The sequence below is a fragment of the Lolium perenne genome, chromosome 4 (genome assembly GCF_019359855.2).
Source record: "Lolium perenne isolate Kyuss_39 chromosome 4, Kyuss_2.0, whole genome shotgun sequence".
Lineage (NCBI taxonomy): Eukaryota > Viridiplantae > Streptophyta > Magnoliopsida > Poales > Poaceae > Lolium > Lolium perenne.
In genome coordinates, this window is record NC_067247.2 from 251,617,695 (window position 1) to 251,641,077 (window position 23,383).

A 23,383-nucleotide genomic window follows, 5' to 3' on the forward strand; every position below is an offset into this window, starting at 1 on the left:
TCATAGTTTGTCAGAACGAGGCCATATTTGGCACATGTGTGCTCCCTGGGATGGGAAGGAAGGCTCCGGGAGCGGATTTCCAATCCGACCCATGGGCGATGTTTTTTTCATTTTCGGGGTGTCAAAACGGGTTTTTTTGTGAAGCAACTACATGGGGCGCAATTTAGTATTGCGGGAGACCTCCGCGTAGTGGTAGGACACCGCCTTCGGACCACATATCACATGGCATATGTGCGCGCTAGGTATCTGAGAATCTCAGCGGCTTTCTGCGGTGTCCCGCCGAATCCGTTGGAAACTGACCGAATTTGAACTAGGGGTACACTTTTCGTCGCTCAATAAATTCCGCGAAAAATGTTTTTAGGTCTATAACACATCACTTTATATGCTAATTTTTATCCGTTTAGCGTGTTGGCGAACGGTGCACCAACGCGCCCGGTACAGCCATTTCGCATCTCCCGAGGGGGGCTGTTTTGGCTAGATGGTAAATTGGACGTTATATTTGGATTCCTATAATTTTTAGGTTCAAATGATGATATGGATGTGATATTTAGATTCCTCTCATATTTCTGATCGATTTAGACATATTATTTGTAGAATTTCGATTTTTCGATTTAAAGATATTAATTATTCCATATTAAATAGAAAAAAGACCAAAAAATAATTTTATTGTTATTTGAATTCAATATTATTATTACTTATATTCATTTTTGTTTACTTAAGTAATTATTTGGAATTCAAAAATAAAGAGGTGTGACATCACGGTTCAAGGGTTAATAGGGTTGATATGCTATTATTATTAGCAAGGTGTCAATTCTGTAAAGGAAACTCATTCGAATGGAACCAAGAATTTAAGCGTGCTGAGCCTGGAGTATTGTAAGGATGGGTGACCGAAGTTTAACCATGATTGTAATCTGATGTAAGATTAAGTATACTTAGAGTTAAAAGTGTCTTGGGTGAAAGATAAACAAGTAAAAAAAGAAAAAAAGAAAATAATGGTATAAAATAAATTTAAATTTGAAAAAAAAATTAAAACTATATGCCGAGGGTTTTGCCGTCGACATAGCAAAAAATGATTTTTTTCGAATTTTTTTTGGAATTTATATTTTGAAAATGGAAATTTGATTTTTTAAAATTTGTATGACGACGGTTTTGCCGTCGGCGTAGCGTCCTACGCCGAGGGCCGGGCTACGCCGACGGCAATGATGACTCTGCCGATGGAGGTAGCTGCCGAGGTGATATGCCGATGGCGGCTCTCGGCGTAGCCTATGCCGAGGGCCAAAACAGGCTACGCCGAGGGTTCCCGGCCCTCGGCATATCGCCCCATTCCTGTAGTGGTCGTCTATTTTCGGGTAAATGTATGCATAGAACGGATGATCATGCAAAGTAGCTTTGTTTGGGTCTTCTTTGAAGGAGACTATGATCAGAAAAGAAGCCACAACTCACCATATGTAGAATAACCTCCCCAACCCTAGCCACCTCCACCTTCTCCAACCCCCTTCAACTTCGTCGGAGGATGCCCTAGGCAAAGGACATGCGATAGACTCCAACGTAAGGACCTCTCGCAAATATTTTGTTGTGCTGAGCTAGTGGCGGTATGAATAGAAAGATGGTAACCAGTCACCCCCGGCATCTGCATCTGTTATTGAATGATAGATGAAGGTGGCAGGGGCTTTGCCATCCTCAACTCCCGTTGGCCTGGCCATCCCTCTGCCCACCTTGCACCCTTCTTCTTCGGCGTAGGCAAGCTGCTACCTTAACCTCAATTTGCGCCTACCCATACCCCTCGACCCTAAGTTTAGGCCTTGCCTCTGGCTAGCTCGCATCTCACAGGAGGCTTCTCCACTAAGACTAGCAGGGCGCCAACACTAACTTGGTTGCTAGGGAGAGAACGATATATAGACATGTGGGAGAAGGAAGATGTAAGAGAGAGAGTCACAGAGGTCATTGGGATCTATGGGGGACACGTATCGTGCGAGGTGATGATACATGTAAAACGTACCTAAGAACTTTGATGTATTTTATATGATATTATTGTTGTGGTTCTTAGCAGAAAATAATAATTTTTCTAACTAACGTACTCCGATTTTCGAGATCTATCTTTTTTATAAAGGAAATATATTAATATCGTGAAGATACCAATTACACCTAGCCTTTGCACTAACAAACTGCCCGAAGACATCGACGGTGCACACAGCAAAAAAAAAGACCTCGCCATAGTGATCAATCACTCACAGCAACAACACTCGGACTACAAAAAAGTTGTCCACAAGCAACGGCTACAAGAAAGAAACAATGCACACGTGTTGTCGAAGATCTTAGGTTTTCACCCTGGAGAAAGTCTGAGTTTCCAAAACAATACGTTGAACAAGGCTATTGCCAGGTACGACCAATAAATGTCAGACATTGGGTTTTCACCCTAGAAATAATGACTCGGTACTCGAGGAACACCACCAAATTAAGCTGAAGTCCCCTGGCGCTACCGCTGCCGCATGCCAAGGGCGGTGCTGCAAATTACCAATCACCAGGCTCACAAGCACCACATGTGCGGGTTGGATAGGAACAATTGCAAAACAAGTCAGCACAACATCCCATGAAGCAATGTCTTTCATCACATCCAGTAACCCACCTCGGATGTTACCTTCTTGTCTTCCAATCGTAGTCATCTTGACATTTCCCGTCTCTACCAACACCAGGGAAATCGCAACTTCGACATTTCCCATGGTGTCAACTGAAAACGGAGCTTCGCAACACGCCCCTTAAAGCCCCATGGGCTCATGTTTGTGGACCCGCTCGACCAGATCCCCTACACTTCAATGGTCCAGGGGCATTTTGCCAATCCTTGAAGATCTTCGGTGGAGAAAACCAGAACTCGTCCGTGGCCAGATCGAGGGTGACCGGCAGCAGAAGATCGGCGTGTTAGAAGGAATAGTACCACTAGGTTCACCTCCAAGCCCCCTTTATTGTCCCGGCGGGTGACAACAACAACGTTCTGAAAGCACACCAAAGCCATACGGCTGAACAGATCCCGCTGTCACCGTGGAGGCCGGCAGAAGCTGCATCGGTGCAAGACGACCATAGCTCCCAACCTCCACCCCATGGCCAACGCCGCCCCATCCATCCACACGCCCAACTCCATCTAAGAGTATTGTTGTAACATAGATAGTTTCAGTGCGTATCCTTGTAGACCAAAAGCAGTTAACGTTTCGCTGGAATGTGGATGATGTAGTCGTACTTCATCGCTGACCTTAGGGTCAAGTTTAATCTTTGCACGACATCCAGTACCGCAAATGCAACACCTCGTAGTTTATCACACGTATGGTGTTCGGCGATGACTCTCGAACCTGTGATGCAGTCGAGATTGCGGAAGTAGATCTTTTGGATCGGACCGCCAGCAGCATGATGGTATACTAGAGTGGACTTGGCCCTTACGTGCACAGCTCTTCGAGGAACCACGTGCGGGAGAGAAAACATGTGAGATAGAGGTGGAGGAGAGGGCTCTCCTTTTCCACCTGGAAATTCTGTGTAGTCCTCCCTCTATGTGCCCCCACTATATATAGGGGGAGGGGGAGGAGGGGCTGGCCAGCCGACATAGAGGAGGGGTTCGTGCGACGGCCGGCTCCCTTGGTGGCCCACGCCCCCTCCCCCACCGAAACCCTAGCTAGCCTCCTTGGCCCATGGGGTGTCCGCTCAGCCACCTTAGTGTGCTCCTCTACGGGAGGGGCCCATTAAGGTAGGCTGCCTTATTTTAATAATAAAAATGTATATTTAATAGTAATTTATTTAATTAATATATAATACATATTATTCATTCCTTGATGATCCGAGACACCTCCAGAACCACTCCGAACACCCTTCGGATTCTCCCGGAACCCTTTCCAGTTCTCTTTCTCTTTTTCTCTGGTGTTTCAAAATTCCAAAACAATCTCTAAGCATCGCGAACCCTTAAGCGTGTTACCCTACGGTACATGAATACTCAGACATGACCGAGATGTTTCTCCAATCAATGATCATCAGCGGGACAGGGACACCCATAATGACCCTTGTGAGTTCCACGAATAATGTCGTCGTTTGAACCATTACAGTGAGTCTTATTCCTTTTGTTACTTCGATACCGGCACCTGTCCGAGATATGAACATCAATATCATCATACCTAGTTCGATCTTGTTACCGACATGGCTATAATCTCACCGAGTGGGCCCGGAGTATCTATCCATCACGTGGATGGACAAATCCCGCTCTTGACACATATGCATGAGCCTACCCCTTCGGAATACCTTTGAACACCTTTATAATCACCCTGTTTTGTTGTGACGGTTGATGCACTCAAGGCAGCCTCCGGTAATATATTGCGATTAAATATGCTCTCACAGTAAGGATTAGGTCACTACTCTTTCATAATTATTATAAGGGTGAACTTTGTAACTTGATCAGGTGACAATACTTATATATTAGGCATGTACATCATATCATTCACCCAATGATGTGATCCCATTATCAATTGACATAAATATCCATACTGAGAAACCTCGAGAATCATCGAATGACCACAATGAGCTAGTTCACTTATATGCTTAATAGGGACCCTGATTTGTTTACATACCACACATGTATCAATATTTCTGATTAATATAGTTATATCATGACACGAAAATTATTATGAACTATTGAGATATAAATAAATACTCTTTATTATTTGCCTCTAGGGCAACAAATATGATAATTGAATGATATATCATGTTTCCAACATGTTTTGTAATTGATTTTCGGGATATATGTAAAGTCCCCATGTATTTATTATTTAACTTAATGAGGCAGGAAAACCTCTTTTTACTGTTTTTGATTTTTCAGGAGCTACAAGACTCGAAAAAAAGGGCAAGGTCAAATAACACTCTTCAGAATTTTGTAGGAGCACCCAACAATACAAAGTAGAGCATCAATAAGACAATAATACGGGAGATCAATCCCATGGCATAGCCCAGGGCCTAGTCGCGCCATGAGGGTGATTTTATTACAAGGGACACACGAAGTAAAATCATTAAACAAAAGTAAAAAGAAGCTATCGTATAAAATAGAACAACCACAAATACACAAGGTAAAAGCATTAAACGTAAGTAAACAAATCTATAATCCAACATAAAACAACCACATGAACACAATCGCGATGAACTGTATCAAGATTGTGATCCTTCAGGACCTTCACCCTAACAGAGTCGATATGAGCTGCATTATTACGAACTTCGTGGTTGCTCCTACTATATTCAGTCCGAGCTGCATTATTTCATCTTCGTGGTTGCTCCTCTATGCTTTACTTAATTACGGACTCGAAGTAATATTCATTCAGCTTCCTTTCTAGTTTTGAACTCTTGGAACTTGTTGTCGTAGTCAATCACTTGTTTCTCATGCTTGTCCCATGAGGTACCTACTCCAAATAATGTGAATGTTCGTGTTGAGAGCAATGTGTTTGTGGGTGTGTGTGATGTTTGACCACGCCACAACAAAACTTATGTCCTGATTGCTCTTTATGGCGCAAAAAAAACATCTTAGAAATGAAAATTATTTTTTGTCATAAAACATTAAGGTATGCTTCTTTTCTCTCAAAGATGATTTTCACCACTAACTTGTTGTGTAAATTCCCTTGTTAAATTCTATCATTTTGATATCTTCAATTTTTTTTTTCTCCACCATCTCAATTGATACGTCACCCTACCAACTACTCCCTCCGGTCTTGTACAAAATTGTACTAAATTCGAGTCAATTAAAAGAGACCGGAGAGAGTATCAACCAAGGGAGGATTGAGTTTTTGTTCTACGGAAGATTAAATGACTTTGCTACACAACTTAGGGTATCAATTCCGTTTGTCGTCTAATATAGATCCAACAGACAAGGTTGATCCAAGTTTGAACACAAAGTTCAAAATGCTCAGAGTAAATTGAAAAGTTCTAGTAAATCATATATGTTCAAATGTGTTTATGAGTAAGTTTTGTTTCACTTGGACCACTAGTTTGTGATTTATTAGGTTTTATGTTTTGATCTCAAAATGCTACTCATGCGATCCATAGTAACTATCGCTGATTGGCAGACATCATAGGTCGACAGGCCCGTGTCGCTCCCTAGGGCGACACCGGGGCGATACCGCGCCGCCGCCGCCTACAGCCCCCGCCGCCTGCTCCTCTAGCCGCCGCTGCCGCCGGCCCTTGCCGCGGTGGCGGTGGGCCCAGCCCCCGAAGGTGGACAGGGGTGGTGGACGTCGGAGATCGGCGCCATGGCTGCTAGGGCCGTGGTGGCGGCTCATTTGCATGCAGCGACCAGGGCGGCGCCCCTGGTCGGGGTGGTGGCGGAGACTCTCCTCCGGCGGCGCCTTGTCCGGCGGTGAAGATCTGGGCCAGATTGGGTGGCGTTGGGGAAAACTCCAGATCTTGATCTGGGTGATTCCCGTGCTGCCTATCCGGTCTTCTTCGCTGCATGGTTGGGCCGGTTCTGGTCGGGGTCGACCCTGCTTGGTCGTCGCCGTTCTCTTTGCTGCCTCTTGGCCGCTGGTAGAGTGCGGCGTCCGCGGCGGAGCAGGTTGCCGGCGGGCGGCGGCGAGGGGGACTGCCGTTCTGCCTAATAAAGGTGGCAGTCCTAGGGTTTCTCTCGCGCCAAGTGAAGATCGTTTGGAAGCTTCTTCCCACCGAGCTTGCTGGATTGTCGTGTTCCGGAAGGTCCTGCCGGCGAAATTCATTGTGCGATCAATGCCTGAAGATTGCTGGATTGAGTGTTTTCGGTCGAGCGCACCCATGTTTTATCTGACCGTTTGGTTTCAGAGGGAGCGCTTCGAAGCTCTGCTGGCTGTTAATATCATGGAGCTTGTTTTCTTTCCATGGTGCTGGCGGAGAAGGTCATGAAAGTCAAGATTGGTGGAAGAGCAATGGTGGTCGGATCTTGGTGGTGAGATGGAACTGGCTTTGTGTTCCGGGCTTCACAGCAGCGGTATGAAAGTGGGGGCGACAACACAAGTGAAGTTCAGAGTCCTACCTTTCAGGGTAAAAACCCAAGGTCTGGCCTTAACTTGTTGTGCCTGGCAATGACCTTGTTGGAGGCATTGTTTTGAGAGCGGGGACTATCTTCAGGGTGAAAACCTAAGATCTTTGATCGAGCGACGACGGTGTTAGAGCATTGTTCCCTTCTTGAAGGCGTCGTTTTTGGAGAGTCTATATTTCAGGTGTTGTCTTGGCGGTGGATGTATTGCTGTTGTTAGGTCCAAGATATTGTAGCGGGACTTTTATTTCTTAGTTTTCTTTTCTTTTTTTGGCTGTGTGCATCCGTAGTGCCATTAGGGTGGTGCGTTGTTGCAGAGGCTAGGTGTAATTGGTATCTTTTAATATTAATATATTCCCTTTATAAAAAAAATATCGCTGATTTAGTACAAAGTTTTTCTAAACCAACAGGGAGCATTAAGTACTCCCTCCGTGCAGAAATATAAGATGTTGGGGGAAATTTCCGACCAGGTGAAAAAGTGCTAAAAAGACATTCCTACCCCTGATTGAAACTAGAATCAGATCACGATCAACGCGATCCCTCTTCGCGCATCCTCTTCTTCTCGCCCAGGTGCTCGCTGCCCACCCGGATCTCGACCACGATCCCACGCCCAGCTCCTCCGGCCAGCGACCATCAGGTGCTCCACCTCCGGCCTGCAGCTGCTTCTCCTCCGCCCAGCGACACCACCTCTAGCCTCCACCTGCTTCCCCTCCGCCCAGCAAGTCCCAGGTCCGATCGATCCTGGGCCGGCCGCCATCCCCTTGGCACCAGGGATCGGAGCGTGCACTGCCTCCTCCTGCACCTTCTCCTCGACCGACGGTCTAGTTGCGTCACCCAGCTCGCGCCCGCAGCTCCAGGTCGCCCAGCTGCACTTCCCGGAAGCCGGCCGCACCTCCAGGTCCACGCGCGCCCAGCACATCACTTCTTCCTCGCTCAGCAGCACATCAGATCATGATTCTTCCAGACCTCAACTTCTCTCTTCCTGAAGAGGAAGGACGCATCTCTTAAGAGGAAGGCAACATATCAGGATATGAACATTTTGGCGTACGGATAAACTCATAAGCAATGACATAGTCATAAACATGGATTCAGTAGTGCTCAAGCTATTTTACTTTTGAAGACTCAGATGGATTGCAAAATAGCAGCAGCTTGTAAATATATGCACATAACCATTTCAACTCTTAAGCTATTTTACTTTTGAAGACTCAGATGGATTGCAAAATAGCAGTAGCTTGTAAATATATGCACATAACCATTTCAACTCTTTGATAAGCATTAGTGCATCATTAATTTTTATCTGACCTAAGTTCACTACGGGAACCAGCCGAGGGGCCGACGGCCGGCGGCCGTCGGCACAGCATCACCTGCCGTCGGCCCACGTCTGTGCCGACGGCCGCCGTCGGCACACCGCCGTCGGCACAATATCGCCTCGGCACAGACTGGCTCGCCGTCGGCCCAGCCTTTGCCGTCGGCACGGACTCACCACCCGACGGTCAAACGACGCCGTCGGCACGAGCCGTCGGCACGGTCCAACGTGGGGCCCGCGGAGCGTCTGCGGCCGTTAGGTCGAAAGGTATCGTGCCGACGGCCAAGCCGTCGGCCCAACATCGCCATCGGATGACCGGCGGCCGCCACGCGTCCACGCCCCTGTTTGTTGTGCCGACGGCCAAGCCGTCGGCCCATCAATCGCCATCGGACGACCACGGGCTGCCACGCGTCCACGCCCTGCTCTGTGCCGACGGCCAAGCCGTCGGCCCAGTCCTTCGGCCCAGACGCTGCCGCCCGCTCCGCCCATTGGCGGGCGCAACCTTCCTATGCCGACGGCATAGCCGTCGCACCCCCTGCCATTTGGCACGTCCAGGGGCTATGCCGTCGGCACGTACCATACCATTTGGTTTCCCGCTGCATTTCTGGCCCAAAGACAAGACGCACGACATATATAGCGGTAATATACATTCAAATGCATCACAAATGTTGCACAGCACATAATCATCATCAAATGTAGCAACAACATCATCGTGATACAAATATGTGTCATGTAGCACACAAAATCATCATACATCGTCGACACATGGCACACACGATCGACGCACACCCGCTAGACACCTAGCTAAGGGAAACTAAGATCAGGGGGTCCAACCAAGTTCCCGACTCGTAAATTCAGGCGTCCGGCCTTTGTCGAGGTAGACCGAAGTAGAACCATGGCCTGAACCATCGCCATGGTGAAAACCCCGAAGCACCGGGAGAATGGCGGCCGGGGTGCATCGGTGTGCCCTCGCGCGACGAACCAGGAGAGGGTCGGTTCCGCGAACTTCCCGTGCCCTACATGTTTGACAAGAGTTAGCATCTTACACATGGGAAAGGAAAGCGGTGAGAACTGGTTAGGCACGGGACTTACCGGAGTCCGTGCGTAGTATGTGGCCGCGAAAGCTTCCCTCGATGGGCACACCGGAGTCGGCCCCGGCCTAGGCGGCTCCTCGGCCGGAAGTGCGATCCTCTCTCCGATCGGGAAGAACGTCCTGACCGCCTGCAAGATAGTTTAGATGTCAAGCGCCGCAGATATAAAAAAAGGGGAGGTGGGACTTGTCATGTCTTCGAACCATAAAAGATTGGAACTTATACGACTCGTCGCCTCCTGGTACTCTTCCCAAGCCGCTCTCTTGAGGTCCCACTGCTACAACCGTCAAATACTTCTCATAAGCGGCCGCGTGGCGGCCTCAAAGTGAGCCTACAATTTCCAAGAAAAGGAGTCATGTCAATTTAGCCATTCAGGGATGAATGTTGGAAAGAAGATGGAAATGAGAAAACTTACATCCGTACGACGGTGTCGAGGAGGCGCGACCGGTGGGTCGCCGGTGGTGAGGGTAGACCTGATCTGCGTGAGGGTCCTCTGCGGCTTGATCACCCCACTAAGAAGCTTCGTGCGGCCATGCTCCGCGCCGCTCCCCGCCACCATAATCGCCATCAAGTCGGTCTCCTGCTCAATAGGATCATCCACCTCCGGATGAAGACCCTTGAACACCGAGCAGTACTTCTCCAACTCCTCTTCGGCATAGCCGAAGTACTGGCAGCGAGGGCTGAGGCTGGCTCGTATCGGGCTGCTTCAGCTTCATCTTCTGCCACCCTCCCACCTCGGTGAGAGGCTCCCGAGTTCCGCCTCCCGCACACAAGATAAATGTTATGTGTATCAAGTAGTAATATGAGGGGAAATAAATGCAAGTTGTTCCATGTATATATGTACCTTGTGCTTCTGTAGCGCTCGGTGCTGCGGCTTCCCGCACCGTGTGTTCCTCCAGGTGCCCCGGTTGGCCTTGTTGCGCGCGCTCTTGGCGTTGAAGTCGGCGTCTTCGCCAACCCACCTCGCTACCAAGGCCTCAAATGCGTCTTCCTTATTCTCGCACCATAGGGGCATAACCTGAAAAACCAAAACTCATTTGAAGAACACATAATGCAATCCCAACTATGCAGCAACATAGAGTCTCATTGAATATTTACTTACCTTGAAGTAATCTTCCTTTGTCAGCTGAGGATCGTCCCTGATATTGTCAGCTTTCTTGACCCTCGTGCCCTGCTCAGCCTTGAAGTGCCCGATGCAGGTATGCTTCTGATTGTACCACTGTTGCCTTGTCAACCTCGACAAGCCCTAGTCGCACCGCCCTCCCTTGCTCATCCATATCATCAGGCACCTTATAATGGGTCTGCAATCATGCATAAGAATAATTGTGAGAGAGACATGAGTTAGCATAGTGTGGTCATCAACTATGAAGTAAACTCGAGAAGCATGCTTTACCCAAAACTTGGTGTACACGGCGTCAGAAGCTGTCCCAAAGCCCGGGCAAGGAGCTGCCTCATAGTCCGCCCAAGTCTCGGCTAGCTTCTTCTCGCCGCCGGGGACCGGAGTGTAAAAGCCCGGCCAGTACTGCCTAATAAGAGCTCCAATCATGCTCGACGGCTGGAGAACCCCCTTGTCATATGTCCAATTGCTGCACAATAATCAAAACATTAGTATGCCAATCAGTTATGCACAATAATGAAAACATTAGTACATAGCAAAATGAATCTAAATGTTCAAAATTAAACTTACTCTTTTTCGTTCGGGATGATGAGGGCTTTCGCATCCTGGCTAGTAGGCTCCCTCCTCTCATCAGGGACTTGCGCTTCACCACGAATGCGCAACTTCTTCGGCGCCATCTCCCTCTCCGCCTCCTCGTCCTGCCCCTCCACCTCCATCTCCACCTCCATCTCCACCTCCATCTCCCCCTCAGTAGACTGTGTGTGAGCGGACTGGGAAGCCACGTCACCAGAAGCAGAGGGTATGTCACCAAGGAAAGGTCCACCTCCACCTCGTCCTCGTCCTCCACCTCCACCTCGTCCTCGTCCTCCACCTCCGCCTCCGCCTCGTCCTCCAGCTCGTCCTCCACCTCCACCTCGTCCTCCACCTCCACCACGTCCTCCACCTCCACCTACACCTCCACCTCCAACTCCACCCGTGTCATCGTCCGCGTAACGCGAGCTGGCACGCGTTGGTCTTCCACTTCTAGTGGTCCCGGTGAACTTCTGTTGGCTCATCTGAATCTCAACCCGTTCTTATGCCACGTCATCTGTTTGGCTGACTCCTCGGACATGTAAAGCCGTTGGATTCTTTTTATGAACGGGAGATAACGAAGAATCTTCACGGCGACTTTTGTCTGCACCTTCTCACCATTAGCTCTGGTTATCTCATGATACCTAGAGGACCCACACTTGCTACAATATTTGTCATCCGCAAACTCTTTCCAAAACAAAAGACAGTTTTTGGGACAACAATCATACTTCACATAATCCATGCTGAGCGCTTTCAACATTTTCTTTGCTGCATACATGGTTTTAGGCAGACAATGGCCTTCGGGCAACATGTTACCAACTGTTACCAAAAAATTTTCAAAGCATGCACGGGTGCTGTCGAACTGGGCCTTGTCGGCTAGTACTTGCGCGATGGCATCGAGCTGAGAAATTTTTGCACCCTCGTATAGAGGCCTCTTAGCCGTAGCCATCATATCATAGAAGGCCTTTGCGGTAGGCTCGGGTTCCTCCGGTTCTGGCGGTTCCTCCGGCTCGGCGGTCCCTCCGGTTACGGCGGTTCCTCCCGTTCGGCGATTACGGCATGTAGGCATCGTGGAGATCATCTAGCAAGTATCTAATCCCATCGTCCTCATTGCCATCGATTCGCTGCCTCATCACCTCACCTCTGTCACGTTAAATGCGAGCAAAGTCGACACACGTGACGTAATCAGGCATATACCCATTCAACCAAAGATGTTTAGTCATATCATCCTTTCCGTGACGATGACGCCTCTTGCAACGAGCGCAAGGGCAACTTGGACGAACGTCTGACTTTGAACCACGCGCTAACTCCTTTACTAATAAATTGGTCTTCCATACCCACTCTTCTGTCATTTCAGTCGAACTAGCACGGCCACTGTACATCCACCCATTATCAGCCATCCTCTGCTTGATTGGGAGACAAACAACAAATAGTACCATGAAATTAAATGCATCATATTTTTATTTATTTTACCGGGCGAAACGCATGTATCAACCTACATCTCTACTAGGTGGGCTCCTAGCAGCCGCCGGATCCGTAGTTGGCTACGTTCTCCATGCTCTACCCCGGTCCAAGTCAGAATTTAGGCAGCACCTCCCCGCTGCTCTCCCGATACACGTCTCGGCAAAAAACCGAGAGGATGTGCATCCGGAGAACAACGGGGAGGCGCCACCGAAATCCTGACTCGGACCGGAGTAGAACATGGAAAACGTAGACAACTACGCATCCGCCGACTGCCCCGTAAATGCCGCAAGCGTTACGGTTGAAAATATGCCGACCACTAATGCATATTTATCCGCGTAACGCTCGCGGACGGGAAGTGACACCTAGGTTACGCAACTTTACTTGAAAAATGAATCTAGTGATGTAAAAATATGGAGGAGGTGGAGTTTTAGCTCACCCTCGGCGATGTCGGCGACCGTCTCGAATCGCGTCAAGCAGCAGGGACCCGGGGTCGTCACGCCATCGGCCTAGTTTAGACAACAACAAATTCAAATTGTTATTTTCCTATTTTCAATTTTTCATTTCTATTTGCTATTTGCTATTTTCCATCTTTTTTTCTATGTGCTATTTTCCATTTTTGTTTCTATTTGCTATTTTCAAATTGCAACAATTACTATTACTAAAATGAAAAATAAAATTGCAACAATTACTATTACCTAGTGGAGGAGCAGGGGAGGCGCGGGGCGGAGGCGGCCGTGGGAGGAGGGGGCTGTCGGCGGCCGAGGAGGAGCAGGGGCGGAGGCGGTGGAGGAGCAGGGGCGGAGGCGGCCGTGGGCGGGGGGGCTGGGGAGGCGGACGGGGAGGAGAGGCAGGGGAGGCGGCCGGGGAGGAGCGGCAGGGGAGGCGGGGGCCGGGGAGGGGGCTGGGTGGGGCGGCAGGGGAGGAGCGGCGGCGGCCGGGGAGGAGCGGCGGCGGGGGAGGAGCGGCGGCGGCCGGGGAGGAGCGGCGGCGGGAGGAGGAGCGGCGGCGGGAGGAGCGGCAGGGATGAGCGGCGGCGGGGAGGAACGGCGGCGGGGAGGAGCGGCAGGGAGCGGCGGCGGCCGGGGAGGAGCGGCGGCGGGGAGGAGCGGCGGCGGGCAGGCGCGGCGGCGGCTGGGGCAGGAGGTGGAGGCGGCGCGGGTTGGGAGGAGGACGAGCGGTTGTGAAGGGCACGAGCTGGAGGGGTTAAGTCAAACCCATCCTAACCCTACCTGTGCCGACGGCTAGGCCGTCGGCACACTTTTTTTCATTTTTTTTTATTTCTATTTCTATTTCTGTTTCTATTTTTTCTTTCTATTTTTATTTTTCTTTTTCTTTTTTCCTTTTTATTTCTTTATTTACTTTTGCAGTGGTTGCTAGGAGCTGAGCGCGCGGGGTGGAGGAGCTGAGGGTGGCGACACATAAAATGACGCCACGCGGTTATTTTTATTTCTATTTCTTTTTTTCTTTTTATTTCTTTATTTTTCTTTTGCAGTGGTTGCTAGGACACATAAAATGACGCCACGCGGCTCCGCTCGATTTTTTGGCTCCGTTTGCTTTGCCAACTGCGCAATAAGGGGACGCCGGGACATGCGGTATGGCCGTACCGGGCGCGCGCGTGCACCCGTCCGCCAACGCGCGAAACGGAAAACATTTAGCACATAAAATGACGCGTCATAGACCTAAAACCATTTTTCCCTCCATTTATTGAGCGAAGGAAAGTGTCGCCCCAGTTCAAATCCGGTCAGTTTCCAGCGGATTCGGCGGGGCACCGCAGGAAGCGGGTGGGATTCCCAGATGGCTTCCGCGCGCATATGGCATGTGATAGGTGGTACGTAGGAGGTATCCTACCGCTGCGCGGAGGTCCCGCGCGATACTGAAATGCGCACCATGTAGCTGCTTCACAAAAAAAGCCCTTCCGGCACCCCGAAAATGGAAAAACCGTCGCCCGTGGTTCGGATTGGAAATCCGCGACCGGGGCCTTGCTTCCCATCCTAAGGCCCACGCACGTGCCAAATATGGCCTCGTTCCGACAAACTATGTGGTGAAACGGGCCGTTTCCTACTCATTTCCCCTAAAAGCCATAGAACTCCGGACGAGATAGCCCTGTTCGTGAAGGGTTCTCCAAGATAATTGCCGTATCCCAGTTCCGTCTTTTGCAGTGGTTGCTAGGACACATAAAATGACGCCACGCGGCTCCGCTCGATTTTTTGGCTCCGTTTGCTTTGCCAACTGCGCAAAACGGGGCCGCCGGGACATGCGGTATGGCCGTACCGGGCGCGCGCGTGCACCCGTCCGCCAACGCGCGAAACTGAAAACATTTAGCACATAAAATGACGCGTCATAGACCTAAAACCATTTTTCCCTCCATTTATTGAGCGAAGGAAAGTGTCGCCCCAGTTCAAATCCGGTCGGTTTCCCGGATTCGCGGGGCACCGCAGAAGCGGGTGGGATTCCCAGATGGCTTCCGCGCGCATATGGCATGTGATAGGTGGTGCGTAGGAGGTATCCTACCGCTGCGCGGAGGTCCCGCGCGATACTGAAATGCGCACCATGTAGCTGCTTCACAAAAAAAAGCCCTTCCGGCACCCCGAAAATGGAAAAACCGTCGCCCGTGGTTCGGATTGGAAATCCACGACCGGGGCCTTGCTTCCCATCCTAGGGCCCACGCATGTGCCAAATATGGCCTCGTTCCGACAAACTATGTGGTGAAACGGGCCGTTTCCTACTCATTTCCCCTAAAAGCCATAGAACTCCGGACGAGATAGCCCTGTTCGTGAAGGGTTCTCCAAGATAATTGCCGTATCCCAGTTCCGTCTTTTGCAGTGGTTGCTAGGACACATAAAATGACGCCACGCGGCTCCGCTCGATTTTTTGGCTCCGTTTGCTTTGCCAAGTCCCAAAACGGGGCCCGCCGGACATGCGGTATGGCCGTACCGGGCGCGCGGTTGCACCCGTCCGCCAACGCGCGAAACGGAAAACATTTAGCACATAAAATGACGCGTCATAGACCTAAAACCATTTTTCCCTCCATTTATTGAGCGAAGGAAAGTGTCGCCCCAGTTCAAATCCGGTCAGTTTCCAGCGGATTCGGCGGGGCACCGCAGGAAGCGGGTGGGATTCCCAGATGGCTTCCGCGCGCATATGGCATGTGATAGGTGGTACGTAGGAGGTATCCTACCGCTGCGCGGAGGTCCCGCGCGATACTGAAATGCGCACCATGTAGCTGCTTCACAAAAAAAAGCCCTTCCGGCACCCCGAAAATGGAAAAACCGTCGCCCGTGGTTCAGATTGGAAATCCGCGACCGGGGCCTTGCTTCCCATCCTAAGGCCGACGCACGTGCCAAATATGGCCTCGTTCTGACAAACTATGTGGTGAAACGGGGCGTTTCCTACTCATTTCCCCTAAAAGCCATAGAACTCCGGACGAGATAGCCCTGTTCGTGAAGGGTTTTCCAAGATAATTGCCGTATCCCAGTTCCGTCTTTTGCAGTGGTTTCTAGGACACATAAAATGACGCCACGCGGCTCCGCTCGATTTTTTGGCTCCGTTTGCTTTGCCAACTGCGCAAAACGGGGCCGCCGGGACATGCGGTATGGCCGTACCGGGCGCGCGGTTGCACCCGTCCGCCAACGCGCGAAACGGAAAACATTTAGCACATAAAATGACGCGTCATAGACCTAAAACCATTTTTCCCTCCATTTATTGAGCGAAGGAAAGTGTCGCCCCAGTTCAAATCCGGTCAGTTTCCAGCGGATTCGGCGGGGCACCGCAGGAAGCGGGTGGGATTCCCAGATGGCTTCCGCGCGCATATGGCATGTGATAGGTGGTACGTAGGAGGTATCCTACCGCTGCGCGGAGGTCCCGCGCGATACTGAAATGCGCACCATGTAGCTGCTTCACAAAAAAAAGCCCTTCCGGCACCCCGAAAATGGAAAAACCATCGCCCGTGGTTCAGATTGGAAATCCGCGACCGGGGCCTTGCTTCCCATCCTAAGGCCCACGCACGTGCCAAATATGGCCTCGTTCCGACAAACTATGTGGTGAAACGGGTCGTTTCCTACTCATTTCCCCTAAAAGCCATAGAACTCCGGACGAGATAGCCCTGTTCGTGAAGGGTTCTCCAAGATAATTGCCGTATCCCAGTTCCGTCTTTTGCAGTGGTTTCTAGGACACATAAAATGATGCCACGCGGCTCCGCTCGATTTTTTGGCTCCGTTTGCTTTGCCAACTGCGCAAAACGGGGCCGCCGGGACATGCGGTATGGCCGTACCGGGCGCGCGGTTGCACCCGTCCGCCAACGCGCGAAACGGAAAACATTTAACACATAAAATGACACGTCATAGACCTAAAACCATTTTTTCCTCCATTTATTGAGCGAAGAAAAGTGTCGCCCCAGTTCAAATCCGGTCAGTTTCCAGCGGATTCGGCGGGGCACCGCAGGAAGCGGGTGGGATTCCCAGATGGCTTCCGTGCGCATATGGCATGTGATAGGTGGTACGTAGGAGGTATCCTACCGCTGCACGGAGGTCCCGCGCGATACTGAAATGCGCACCATGTAGCTGCTTTACAAAAAAAAGCCCTTCCGGCACCCCGAAAATGGAAAAACCGTCGCCCGTGGTTCAGATTGGAAATCCGCGACCGGGGCCTTGCTTCCCATCCTAAGTCCCACGCACGTGCCAAATATGGCCTCGTTCCGACAAACTATGTGGTGAAACGGGCCGTTTCCTACTCATTTCCCCTAAAAGCCATAGAACTCCGGACGAGATAGCCCTGTTCGTGAAGGGTTCTCCAAGATAATTGCCGTATCCCAGTTCCGTCTTTTGCAGTGGTTGCTAGGACACATAAAATGACGCCACGCGGCTCCGCTCGATTTTTTGGCTCCGTTTGCTTTGCCAACTGCGCAAAACGGGGCCGCCGGGACATGCGGTATGGCCGCACGGCGCGCGCGGTTGCACCCGTCCGCCAACGCGCGAAACGGAAAACATTTAGCACATAAAATGACGCGTCATAGACCTAAAACCATTTTTCCCTCCATTTATTGAGCGAAGGAAAGTGTCGCCCCAGTTCAAATCCGGTCAGTTTCCAGCGGATTCGGCGGGGCACCGCAGGAAGCGGGTGGGATTCCCAGATGGCTTCCGCGCGCATATGGCATGTGATAGGTGGCTTCCCTACATCACACTTGTGCACATATGCTAGGGACATATGCAAGTTTTTAAGCGGTTCCGACGCTCCGCTGATCTGTATCTTCGGAAACCCTAGGGCGGGGACCCCGCAGATCTACCCCTATAGCTTTCTCCGTGTGACGGTGTAACAATGGATTTTTTTATTTGCTTTGGTTTGTTTAGGACATATGTACATGGGAAACCATAGGTTGGGCTTACTTTACCATAAAATAGGCTCCATTTTAGCCGTACCAGGAGTTTGCACATACAGATCCTGGATTTTCACCAAGTGCTGGCCCATGTCTGCGAAAATCGTCAACCCCGGGTACATGCAAGGTTAGCCAAACCCTACATCACACTTGTGCACATATGCTAGGGACATATGCAAGTTTTTAAGCGGTTCCGACGCTCCGCTGATCTGTATCTTCGGAAATCCTAGGGCGGGGACCCCGCAGATCTACCCCTATAGCTTTCTCCGTGTGACGGTGTAACAATGGATTTTTTTATTTGCTTTGGTTTGTTTAGGACATATGTACATGGGAAACCATAGGTTGGGCTTACTTTACCATAAAATAGGCTCCATTTTAGCCGTACCGGAGTTTGCACATACAGATCCCGGATTTTCACCAAGTGCTGGCCCATGTCTGCGAAAAATCGTCAACCCCGGGTACCAGCAAGGTTATCCAAACCCTACATCACACTTGTGCACAGAAGCTAGGGTAATCTGCTTCTTTATAAGCGGTTCGACCGATCCGCTGATCTGTATCTTCGGAAACCCTAGGGCGGGGACCCCGCAGATCTACCCCTATAGCTTTCTCCGTGTGACGGTGTAACAATGGATTTTTTTATTTGCTTTGGTTTGTTTAGGACATATGTACATGGGAAACCATAGGTTGGGCTTACCAGAGTTTCCACATACAGATCTGGATTTTACCCCTACGAGTCTATAATCTGCTGAGTTTTGGGACCATTCCCACCCTCCGATGCTCGATTTCTGACGACACACAATAATGATACACTTAAGAACTTGAGACCCACACACGTTACAAAGCACTTAAATAACTAGACCCACACACAAACCAAAACACTTAAAGAACTAGACCACACACAAACCAAAGCACTTAAAGAACTACACCCACACACGAAGCAAAGCACTTAAAAACTACACTACTAACACACAAACGAAAACACTTAAAAAACTAAACCCACACACGAACAAAGCACTTAACACTGGGTCGACACATGACCCGTTAGACACACGGACTCGACACACACACATACTAATCAGTTCTCGAAATCTTCGTCCTCGCTAGGGGTGTCCTCTGAAGCGGTACTTGAGAGGTACGAAAACCACCGTTCATCATTTTCCCCCCATGTCGACGCCTCTCCTTTGGCGTACTCCGCGTCATATTCGGCCCTCCTCTGCCGCTTTCCCGCCCTCCTCTCTCTCTCTGTACGCTGCTTTTCCTTCCAGAATGCGCGCGTGGCCGCGACGTCTCCGGGATGGTCTCTGCGCCACTGTGCCATGAACTGCTCGTCCGCCTCGGTGGTATCAATCCGCCGCTGGCCATCTCTGAACCGCTGCGCTTCACCCTCTGAGCGAAGTAGCGGCTCAGTAGAGAGACTCTCGGCTTCCGTCAGAGACCTGACCTCCGGGAAGTTCAATTCGTGGCGCGACCGGCCAAACCTCCAAGCCGCAACGTCGTATGCGCGGGCAGCAGCCTCCTTCGTGTAGAAGGTGCCGAGCCACACACGCACACCACCGGCGGAGATTTCGGACGCGAAATGACCCGCAGCCCGCTGGCGAACGCCGATGAAGCCCGTGTTGCTACGGCGACGAGGAGCCATCTCGACGGCAGCTGAGCTCAGAGGATTCTGTGGTGTTTTTTGGATGAGAGAGTTGATGAGGAGAGAAATGTTGCTGGTGATGTTAGTGTTGAGAAGACATGGCTATATATAGGACGACGAGGGCTGAAACGGCGGGAATAATTGGCGGGAGAGAATGGGCGCGAGAAGAATGGCGGGAGGGAAGGAGGGGGAAAAAATGGCGGGAACCTGTGCCGACGGCCTGGCCGTCGGCCTACATAGGAAGTGGCGCGAAAAAAATGGCGCGAATAAGGGCGGGAAGAAGGAAAATTTGGCGGGGAAGCTGTGCCGACGGCCTGGCCGTCGGCCCACATCACGCCGTTTGCCACCTGCTGACGCCGTTGTCGGTAGCTGTCTGTGGCCCCACCATATGTCCATGTGCCGACGGCTAGGCTACGTGCCGTCGGCACAGACTGGGTTTGTGCCGACGGCCAAAGTGTGCCGACGGCGGCCATCGGCTCTGGTGGTTCTGTGCCGACGGCCAGGCTGTGCCGACGGCTACTTTGCTGGGCTGACGGCGAGCGAGGCTGTGCCGACGGCGGTACATACTGCAGTATTCAGGGAGTATAATTTTTTTGGCACAAGCACAGTTGACGACCAAACTACCATTACCCTGTTGATTGGAGTAGCGGATAATTATACTGCTGCCTTACAAATCGTATGAATCCTAACGGCAAAACCAAAAACCCCACATGAACTCTAACATTAAGCGAATTGAGTTTGAGTCTGGCCTAAATTTAGGAGTATTTCTATGGCAGATAATGGAGAACTCGAGGGTTGGAATGGAGGTGACTCACCGCAAAGGAAGCGTCCAAGGCTGCAGTTGGGAAAGTACGGGTAGACGAGCATCTTGTGCCCGGCTCCAGCCCCGGCGGCGGAGGAGGCGCATCAGCCGAGGAGGGAGACCAGGTTCCGGAGCTGCACCTTGAGCAGCAGCCTCAGCTTGGAGATGATCTCCCGCGCCCCTTGCAGCGACTCCAGGTTGCGGCCAGAGAAGCCGGCTGAAAGCCGAATAGAATTTTAGGCTGCGTGATCAATGTCACGGCCTCCCCCCTCATATATTTATATGCCAAAGAAATACAAGTCCAACATGATTACAACACAAATACATATCTGCTAGGTTTCTTGGAGTCTACTCCAAGGCGGCGCGGTGTGTAAGTCCTTGTCTAACACGCCCCCGCAGTCTGAACGATGAAGAGTATCGACGTGAAGACTGGAGCGAAACTCTCGGAATAATGCAGTCGGCAGTCCTTTAGTGAAGATATCAGCATACTGTGAAGAGGACGGGACATGAAGCACACGAACAGCACCGAGAGCAACCTTTTCCCGAACAAAATGTATGTCAAGCTCAATGTGCTTGGTGCGCTTATGATGCACAGGGTTGGCGGAGAGATACACCGCACTGACATTGTCACAGTAAACAATTGTGGCAGTGTGAATAGGACAGTGAAGCTCCTGCATTAGTTGGCGTACCCAGCATGATTCGGCCACGGCTGTTGCAACGGCTCTATATTCGGCCTCAGCACTGGAGCAAGAGACCGTCGTTTGACGGCGAGAAGACCAGCTAATCAAATTATCTCCAAGATACATGCAAAACCCTGACGTGGAGCGTCTGGTGTCCGGACATCCCGCCCAATCAGCATCCGAGTAGGCAATGAGAGAATGAGAAGTGGATTTGTGAAGTGTAAGACCGTGAGAGAGTGTACCCTTGAGATAGCGAAGAACGCGTTTGATAAGAGAGAAGTGAGGCTCTCGAGGATCATGCATGTGAAGACATATTTGTTGGACAGCATATGAGATGTCAGGACGAGTGAGGGTGGCGTACTGTAATGCCCCAGCCAGGCTGCGGTAAAAGGATGGATCAGCCACCGGTGGACCGGCGGTAGAGGAAAGTTTAGACTTGGTATCGATAGGAGTGGTGACGGGATGACAATCCCGCATACCGGCACGGTTAAGAATATCTAAGATATACTGATGTTGGGAGAGATGAATGCTAGTGGGTGAGCGAGTGACATGGATTCCAAGGAAATGATGAAGGGGACCAAGATCCTTCATTGCAAATTCATGACTAAGAGACGAAGTGATATTGGAGAGGAAGCTGGGAGAGGAAGCTGTAAGGATAATGTCGTCGACGTACAAGAGAAGATAGGCGGTGTCGGCACCGCGGCGAAGAATGAATAGGGAGGCGTCGGATTTGGATTCAATGAACCCGATGGTGCGAGCAAAGGAGGAAAAACGTTGAAACCAGGCACATGGGGCCTGTTTGAGACCATAGAGGGATTTGAGAAGCCGACATACGTGAGTAGGGGTTTGAGGGTTGATGAAACCAGAGGGTTGTTGGCTGTAGACAACTTCGTTGAGGTGACCATGTAGAAAGGCATTTTTGACATCGAGTTGATGGATAGGCCAAGAGTTAGAGAGAGCAAGAGATAAGATAATGCGGATGGTGGCCGGTTTGACGACAGGACTAAAGGTTTCATCGAAATCAATTCCGGGTTGTTGAGAAAAACCACGAACAACCCAACGAGCTTTGTGTCGGGCAAGAGAGCCATCGGCGTTGTATTTGTGACGGAAGATCCACTTTCCGCTCACAATGTTAGCGCCAGGAGGAGGGGGAACCAGAGTCCATGTCTGATTGAGGGTGAGAGCATCAAATTCTTCCTGCATGGCATGTCGCCAATTAGGATCACGAAGAGCGGTGAGGTAGTTAGTGGGAAGAGGAGAAGAGACGATGGCTTGGAGGTTGAGTTTGGCAGGTGGACCAGGGAGGCGGCCGGTGGTGGACCGTGTGCGATGCAGGATAGGTGGTGGTGGCCGTGGCGGACTAACTGGTGGTGAAGGTGGTATGGGTGGAGAATGTGCTGCCGCGGCAGGAGAATGAGGCGCGGCAGGCTGGCGTGGCTCGGCGGCAGGCTGCCGCGGGCTGGCGGCAGAGAGATCGGCTGCCGCGGTAGGGCGGGCTGCCGGCAGAGAGGGAGGAACGGGTGGATCAAAGAGGTCAGGAGAAGAAGATGCAGAAGGTGGCGGCGAGGCGGCAGGGGCATAAGGAAGAGAGGTTTCATCAAAGATGACATGTCGGGAGATGATAATGCGACGAGAGGTTAGGTCAAGGCACCGATACCCTTTGTGACGAGACGGATATCCAAGAAAGACACATTTGGTGGATCGGGGGGATAGTTTGTTTGGTGAAGTGGAGGTGATGTTTGGGTAGCATAAACAGCCGAAGACACGTAAGGTGTGATAAGGTGGTGGAAGGCCGAGAAGACGCTCATATGGTGTAGAGAGAGAGGTAGCTTTGGTTGGTCTAATATTAATAAGGAAGGTCGCGGTATGAAGTGCCTCAGCCCAAAGAGAGGGCGGCATCGAAGCTTGGAATAAAAGAGTGCGAATGACATTGTTGGTGGTGCGAATAGCACGTTCGGCCTTGCCGTTTTGCTGCGAGGTGTGTGGGCAAGAAAATCGGAAGAGGGTGCCGTGTTGGGAGAAGAAGGAGTTTACTTGATGATTGTCAAATTCGCGGCCATTATCACATTGAATAGCTAGGATGGGAAGGTTGAATTGGGTGCGAGCATAGGCATGAAAGGCGGTGAAGGTTGCATAAACATCTGATTTCTTGCGAAGTGGAAATGTCCAAAAGTAATGCGTAAAGTCATCCACAATAATGAGATAATAAGTGTAACCAGAAGAACTAGGAATCGGTGATGTCCACAAATCACAATGTATTAATTGAAACGGTTTGATACTATAAGAGTTCGAGGAATAAAAGGGGAGCCTAATGTGACGACCTAA